Raw genomic sequence first — 8,721 nt, 5'->3', positions numbered from 1 at the left:
TACGTAAAATGATATAAGAAGAGCCCCGGGGAAGAACGATCTAAGTCACTTTTTTAATGAACCCCAGTTAATGGCGCCATCTGGTAGCAAATTGTATAAGCTTTCTGTGGAACAATCTATTTCAGGTAAAAACGATCGGAGTCATTTCGAACCATTAAGACCCTTCTGAAATGGCCTCCCGGACCAATACAAGTCCATCGTAACCGTTATTTAACCTTAATTTGTCTGAAAAGTTGAAGTCAGTTGCACTGGTAATTATGAATCGTATTAAACATCATTTTGAAGTTGTAATTAAACCCACTCGTTGTTCTGTTCGCGTCAAACATTCTCGTCCAAAAGTCTGTTTTGCGAAAAGACAAAAAAATGTGACTTAGATCGTTCTTCCCCTGGACTCTTCATACAGTTTCATGTACACTTGTATGTGATTTAGATAGATAACCTGAAGTATAGAATGACAATCTTTAATTAGGTATTCTCGTCGAAACATCGCTTAGTATTCAACTCAATAATTGTACCCTGTGGTAATATGAACAATTACTAAATGCCAATCAAAGAAGAATTTTTTTTTAGTACGCTTGACATGGAATTTGGAATGCTTGTTGTTTCGGTTTTTTAATGTGTCGTCACAATTCCAAGATGGATACCGTAACATCATGCTCCGTTCCTGGTTTATATAGTAGTACGCTTCAGAAAACGTTTCATTTAGTATGCATGTATTTGTTTAACAAATGTTAAAATACATTATGCAAGAGCTAAATCTGCCTATTGCAGGCATTTCTTTAGGCCTGAAATGTTATCTAAATTATTAATTAGGCATTAATCAACTTATCATGGCCATAATCAACTCTCGATGGCAACGGATTTCTCCGATATTAAATAGATTAGAACAGTTCAGCCATATTTTGATTTAAGCTAAAAAATGGAGGAGCGAGATTTGGCTTCGAACAACCAGTACGGTGGTTGAAATTATTGCACATGTCTTGTCAGACCTTCAAAGGCTAATATCTTCGCTCGCAATAGAGTAATTTGGTGGAACAATAATACAGGCCTAACTCAAAATGAAAACAAATCCGCAGCAAGGTAGAAAATCCACAAACACAAAGCTAAGCACGAACACTTAAGCCATTAAATGAAGTATCGATATTTGTACGGGTCTAAGTTTATTTTGAATTAGAAATTATCCGAGCCGGCCGGCCTAAGAACTTTTATTCACTTTATCTCTGGAGGCCTGTCAGCCCCTGCCCCATTCCGGAGATGGTATTTCTGGTACCCTGCCTCTTTAACCTATGAATATGTTTAACTGTACAAGCGTGACTACATGTCGTTTATATGTGCGAGTATAATAATTTCTCCTTATCAGTATACTAAACATCTCGTCATTCTTAGCCTGTTATATATAGACACACATACACTCGAATCTTATCATTAATTTCAAATTATTAATTAATTGTATATAGTTTGATTGTTTCTAGATTGTTTCGTCAGTTATAGTTATCAATAAACGATCGAAAACAAAAGTATAGTCTTTAATAATTAACAACAAATATATATACATATTAACAGAGGTTGATTAAATAGCAATTAGTGTGGGATGATGAAATTAATTATACCTTAAAATAATACATTCTTCACATAATGACAGTTTTTATAATAATACAAATTCCTGGGCAACATGAAATCGTTATTGATATTCTGGGACGTCATCTATGGTAATACTTTTACATATTTTAGGGACCTCTGTAGTGTCGCAGGGTTAATATTTATATTAATGACGCTAGCATATTTGTTTTTGGATGTTGAGACTGTCTACGGTTTGTTCTTTGTCAGAAAGGTCACTAGGCGCGCGAGTAGGATGTCTCGGGTTCGAAATGAAATGGGGTTTAACGCCCTACTGTTCTCCTACTGGACTATTGAAGACGGGTACATACCATGCAGTGTTCAATGGGGGGAATTTTGACCGAACAGCGGCGCTACGGCCTACTGTTATTTCAAATTCCAAATGCCAAGGGCTCTTTTATGTACACGGCAATGTGTACACGGAACCTCGTTTTTTTGTCTCATCCGAACGACTATACATTGTTCCTTGACAGACTCTTCGTCCTACACCACTGACAACGGGTTATCACACCGGAAAATCACGATGAACGCTCGCCCCGTCCGGGAATCGAAGCTCAAGGAGGACCGGGAGGCATTTAGTATTTTTTTAAGCTGAATTCTCACTAGTCTGGGATAGCCCATTCAGGTGGCACGACAAACCGAGTTCAACCCGTCTAGTATACACAATGGGGCGCACATAAAAGAACGCACAACAGTTGGATTTCGATAAATCGTTGGCGGAAAACTTCTCCTCCCTGGCATTACAGACCATAACTGCAGAAAACATCCAACATGTTATATTTATAGCACGGCTTTAATGAGTTAACAGGTTTAAACATCGAGGCCGTGTAAACCAGCAAAGGAGTGCAATAACATTGAACATGTCTAGTTATTGCACGGTTAAGTTCCATCCAATCTACTACAGGGAAAACAATCTGCTTATTCAACGAAAAGAACAAAGGGAGATTTCCCGTCCATGTTACAAGTTCCAATATTCAATAGATCTATCACAGTGAATAATAAAACTCGTTAGTGTAGTCTCTCTTCTAGTTCCATCTTACTCAAATACCAACATCCTGTGGTCAGATGGCATTATAGAAACCTCTAGCAATCACGTTGTGCCTTGATAATCTTTTTTGAACCCAGCTATATGCTTCTATATTTTCATTAAGCAATATAATTTTTCAGGTTAATATTGCATTTTAATGACGTAACTTCTAGAAATTGTTTAGCAATAATTTACCAATTATCAACATTTTAGAACCTTTTATTCTTTTTCCAAACAACTGTTTAAATCTCTGTGGTACACATTTAAACACATCAGCGTCCGTTTTCTCTTTGGGTGAAGACGAGCTCTTAACTAGCAATTGTTATATGGCTGTATAACCCGCGACGTTCCCATTTTTTTCTTTCTTATCAACAAGTGATATAATTTGCAGGGCAGTCGCGCTCTCAAAAATTTACGTAACATTGGTTTGGTGATCAATTTAAAAAGGTCCAATAGTTTTAACTGGAACTTCAAGACAAGTAAAATAGACTGTTTCTTTCCATCTTGCCTTTTAATAACCCTAACCCAACCAAGTCCTAAAGCAACCCTAACCGCGTACTTAAACGAACTTGTGTTGTTGTTTTTTCGGAGACCTAATCAAAACTTGAACCATTCCTTTAAATAATAAAACGTTTTTGTTGGCATTATGACATGTATTCTAGTTAATATGTCCGTTAGGCGTGGGTTGATAAAATCAATCATAAAAGAAAATATGTCTGTGGTGGCCAACATTTCATGATTATAGACCGATCCTTTCAGGTGAAGTAGTTTACGTCCATCCAAACAATATATATACTGTGGTCAGACATTCGGTGTAAATAATAATAATTGATTTATATAGCGCCAACAATTCAACTCAGCGAGCTGCTCACGGGCGCTAAACATAAGTACAACTAACATAAAATTACAACAATCACAAAACATTAATCCATACAAAAAAGACATAAATAAAAAACAGCGAACATTTTTTTAGTACACATGGTAAAGTCTGACACAAACACAGCTAGAACCATATTCAATCAGTTGTATATTTGATTAAAAAGTTCGGTTTTGAGATACTTTTTAAAACCTTTAATATAATTTGCGGTTTTGGTTTCGTTTGATATTGAATTTCATAACTTCGGAGCACTGACTGCGAAAGATCTAACTGAAGTGAAATGAAATGCAGGTTTAACGTCCTACTGTTCTGCTCCACAGTGTAAATAATAATAACCTCGTCCAACATTACGTCATACCTTGTGCTATGGGCGGAACTTTGACCGGAAAGCGACCCTACTCTTATTTCAATTTTCAATTGTCAAGTTCTTTTTACTGGCACGTCAATATGTCCCATCCGAACGACTAGACACTAGTCAAGAGATTAGCAACTGTTTATTAATTGTTTTTTTTTTTGCTTAATCAAATGTTAATTAATCAATTTAAGTTCTATTGAAAACAGGCATACACCATGTAGTGTGCGATGGGGGGACATTTTGCCTGGGCAGCGACTTTTCAGTCTACACTTCACCAAATGTCATCTGCCAAAGGTCCCTTTACGCACACGGCTAGAAGCTCTCCCGTCAAAAGTCAAAACCTAGTAACTCACTTTTTTTTAATTAAAATTGAGTTAGGAACAAATGTGTAGTTACTAGGGTATGTGCTTCCTGTTGTTGTACTAGATATTCAAATCTTTTGATTTTGTAAACAGTTACACCCATGACACAACCTAGCAATTTCCTTCATTTGCCTAGTATGCCACAGAAAAACCCAGTAACTCAGTAGTTAAATCAAGCTGGGGTTTAATATTCATTCATTACGTTTTCCTTTGTTTTCTCAAAATAAGAAAAACATGAGTTACTAGTTGTTGCCTTTCGACTAGACAGACCATCGGTTATACGTCACCGACAAAGGGATACCACGCCGAAAATCCCGAACTTTCTCGGTCATTACCGCGATCGAAACCGGGATCTTCTGTTTTTTGAGCCAGAGCCTTTTTAGATGAGCCTCATTTAACACCAGAAAGAAACCACCGTTAGGTATCACTAGTAACAAATAAAGTATGAAAGTTCGTGGATCCGAAGTTTTTATTTGTTTTGTTTTTGTTTTGTAATGCTAAAGTATTGAATTGGATTATTTCTATTGCCGATTGCATAATCTGTATTCGATTTTAGAAATAGTTCCTGTTTGGGACAATTCTGCTATAGCTTGCTGTATCATACGGCCTGTCATTGAGTCAACTGGCGTGGTTTCGAATCCCCGGTTGTACGTGACAAGGATTAGGGTCGCCTGTCCAACCTCGTGGGTTTTCTCCAGGTCCTCCGGTTTCCTCCCACTGCTAAAGACCCCTACGCGCAAGCGAATTATTGAAATGAAATTAAACCATATGTTAGTCCCGAAATGACCTAATTTGTGTCGAGTGGACGTTAAACCCATCTCTCTCTCTTTCTCTCTGCTATACCTCGTTAGTTTACTAATTTTAGTTTCATTTTTTATTTAAAACTGTCAACTTTTGAAGATAAAGTCACTAATATGTCAACACTAGCTCTGTCCGGGAATCTAAAATGTTAAATGTAGACGGATATACGCTTCGGAAAATAATTCCACACATCGAATTAAATTTCGTCTTTTTCTTACCTAAGTCGCGTACGTTTACACACTGACATAAAGAAACTAATTTTATGACAGCTAAACGAGAACAAAAACACAAAATTTACCCGCATTAAAAACTTTAAATCAATTTATCAAGCGGCTCTTAATTAAAACATTCTAACAAACAACTAGAAAACCTTTAGTCTACCCGCCCCACTTTTGTCGTACCATTGTTGGGTATGTTTTATATTTTACACCATTAATCCTCGAGATAAATTGAAATCCACATTGAAAGATTTTGTACGTCGCGGTTTTTTTTTTGGTTATACAACAAATAAAATTAAAAATGTAGCTGGCTTTTACATGATGTTAAAGAAGCCACTTTAGATATGGTTTAGCGAAATAAAGTGGTTAATTCGTGATGAAGCATTCTTGTGAACCTTCATCCTAGTATTGAGCAACATTTTCAAGGAAATGTAAACTTTCACTTTCCTTGGCCACGAGTCATAATGTTCCTCGCCTATATACTAATGATTTAATGTCTAGATAACCATGTCTAAGTACTTTCCTTAATTATGGTGGATAGTCGTGATTATCAAGTCACTCGTTCACAAACTAGATCATTTCGGGACTAACATATGGTTTAGTTTTATTTCAATAATTCGCTTGCGCGTAGGGGTCTTTAGCAGTGGGAGGAAACCGGAGGACCCGGAGAAAACCTACGAGGATGGACAGGCGACCCTAATCCTTGTCACGTACCACCGGGGATTCGAAACCACGCCAGTTGACTCAATGACAGGCCTTATGATACAGAGCGCACGTGCTAACCCTTCGACCATCCAACCCCCTTTTACTTAATAAGCAAATATTATGAAAGGCATAATATATTAATTTGAAATTTCCAGACAGGTTCAGCGTAGAGCATTACAATTACACTTAATTTCCATTCTTATTTACTCTTTGTATTTATTATGTCATGTGAAATCAGAGATAATCCCTTGAAGTATTTATATGCACAGTGTTTACTATAAGAATATTACAATTTAAAATTTCCCGACAGTAATTTATGATAGGTGTGGAGGAGGAGTTTTACAACATGTAACTGTTATTCCTACAGGTAACAAATGTACACCTTTACGTGTGTGTAGATTTCATGGAGAACCAACCCACATCCCAAATATTAGCGATATAGCTTATTTAACCAATCCCAGCAAACGTGTACCAACTGTACATGAATCATTCATCGTTTAACCAACGTTATAGCTTATGTAATTAATAACGCACACTCTAACCAGTGCTTTGTGAGAATTCCCCCCCCCCCCAAAAAAAAAAATAAAATAAATAAAACGTGCGTTTTAAGGCTGCGTTGGTAAAAAGTGTTTTTTTTCGGTCGAAATTGATTCTATAATAAAAGAAGCAGCAATTGAATGTCATCGTAACCAAGTGGTGTAATAAAACATAGTCAAATAGAATACAAACGTTAACACGTCATTAAGGAAATTGGAAGAAATAACTTTGTCACTAGGGATTGTAAAATCCTCTTCTCATTCTGTTTGATTCTTTGAATATATGTCTTTTTGGAGGAGGGTATCACGTTGCTAAGTGGGTAAGACGCTGGCTCGGTAGCCTGGAGGTCGGGTGTTCGATCCCTGCATTGGCCGAGAAAGTTCATCCAGATTTTCCGGCGTGGTTCCCCCTTGTCAATGATGCAGGACGGCGGACCTGACAAGGACAGCTGTCTAGTCCTTCGGATGAGACGAAAAACCGAGGCCCCGTGTATACATTGGAATGCACGTAAAAGATCCCTTGGCAGTTGGAATTCGATATAAGAGTAGGCGATAGTGCCGCTGCCCGGGCAAAATTTCCCTCATAGCACACTGTATGGCGTATGCCCGTCTTCATTAGCCGAGTATAGGAGCAGACCAGTAGGACGTTAAACCCCATTTCATTTCATTTCTTTTTCGAGGGGGAGGGGCGGGCGAATGTTCGAACATAAACACACCTCGGAAAGTGTGCTAATAACTACTACATACACCGGCAGTTTTTTTGGTAGTGTTCGAAAAGTTGTTTAATATTACTCTTAGAGACCTTATATATAGTCATCACGGATATAGCTCGAATTGTTTTGATCCAATATTTGTTTATTATCAGGACAATAACTATAACACCTTTACTTACGACTAAAGTTAATTTGAATTAAAATCATTCATTCATGACAACCCGAACTTGGATTTAGCTTTAACAATTGGTTTAACAATTGGGATAGTTTGCTTAGAGTGGTTCTGTCATGGAGGCGAGATCTTCCCGGAGTCCGTTACGTCATCATACACGTATACGTATAAATTACGTAACCACACAACCACACGCGTTAACCATTCGGCCACCCAACCCCGCCCCTATCACATGTTCATCTGAAGCTTGTTTTGAATGAATGACATTTTATGACTAATAATGAAAAGGTTATCAATGAAATGTTTGAATGAATATTTCTTTTTAAAAAAAATATTATTTTGTCTTATTTTAGTGATGTGAATTTCTATTTTAAGTCTAACCTCCGGCAGTCGTTGTTTATCACAATAGTTGAGATGATAAGATCCAGTTTTCATTGATAAATACAAATATAAAAATGTAATTGTCTAGGATTTGGTCCACAGTCTACAGATTAATCGAATGTGATTTGTCTATTCAAGAACACCAGATGAGGCTACAACCCACAGGCAAATAACTCGTCTTAGACCCATTCTCTATCCGGTGGGGGGGGGGGGGTGGCCGAATGGTTAGCACGCGCGCGCTGTATCATAAGGTCTATTATTGAGTCAATTGGCATGGTTTCGAGTCACCGCTTGTACGTGACAAGGAGTAGGGTCGCCTGTCCAACCTCGTGGGTTTTCTCCGGGTCCTCCGGTTTCCTCCCACTGCTAAAGACCCCTACGCGCAAGCGAATTGTTGAAATAAAAAAATTAAACCATGTTAGTCCCGAAATGGCCTAGTTTGTGTCGAGTGGACGTTAAACCTCATTTCTTCCTCTCTCTCTGTCCGGTAGAGATGCATAATGTAAGAAATGGAAAATGAAAATGAAAATATGTTTAAATTTCTTTATTCTGAGTGAAATTATCAGTTTTTGAAGACTAAGGTAGTCTCGATTGTTATTGCCACGATAATAAAGTTCGGGTTATCATTTTTTAAATAAATTAATAAAGATACACTATAATAATTAAAAACTAGATAACGTAAAGGCAATTTGCTGAAAATTTCATTCAAATTGATCCACTATGAACGAGAACGAAGCGAATGAAATTTCTGCCTAGCCTCGGTCATCATTACTAAAGTCAGTACGATAAACAGCATAGTCTCGATTATCCAATTAATCGTTTATAATCGAGAAGAAAATTTAGGCAGTAAATCGGCTCACAATCCACTTAAGATCGCAGGCTAGCGATGTCATCTAGAGTTGATTATGGTCTGGATAAGTTAATTAATGTCTAATTAATAATTTAGATAACATTTCA

Source organism: Patella vulgata, chromosome 7 (assembly GCF_932274485.2).
Source record: "Patella vulgata chromosome 7, xgPatVulg1.2, whole genome shotgun sequence".
In the NCBI taxonomy this organism is placed as follows: Eukaryota; Metazoa; Mollusca; class Gastropoda; family Patellidae; genus Patella; species Patella vulgata.
Note: the sequence above shows the minus strand (reverse complement) of the source record.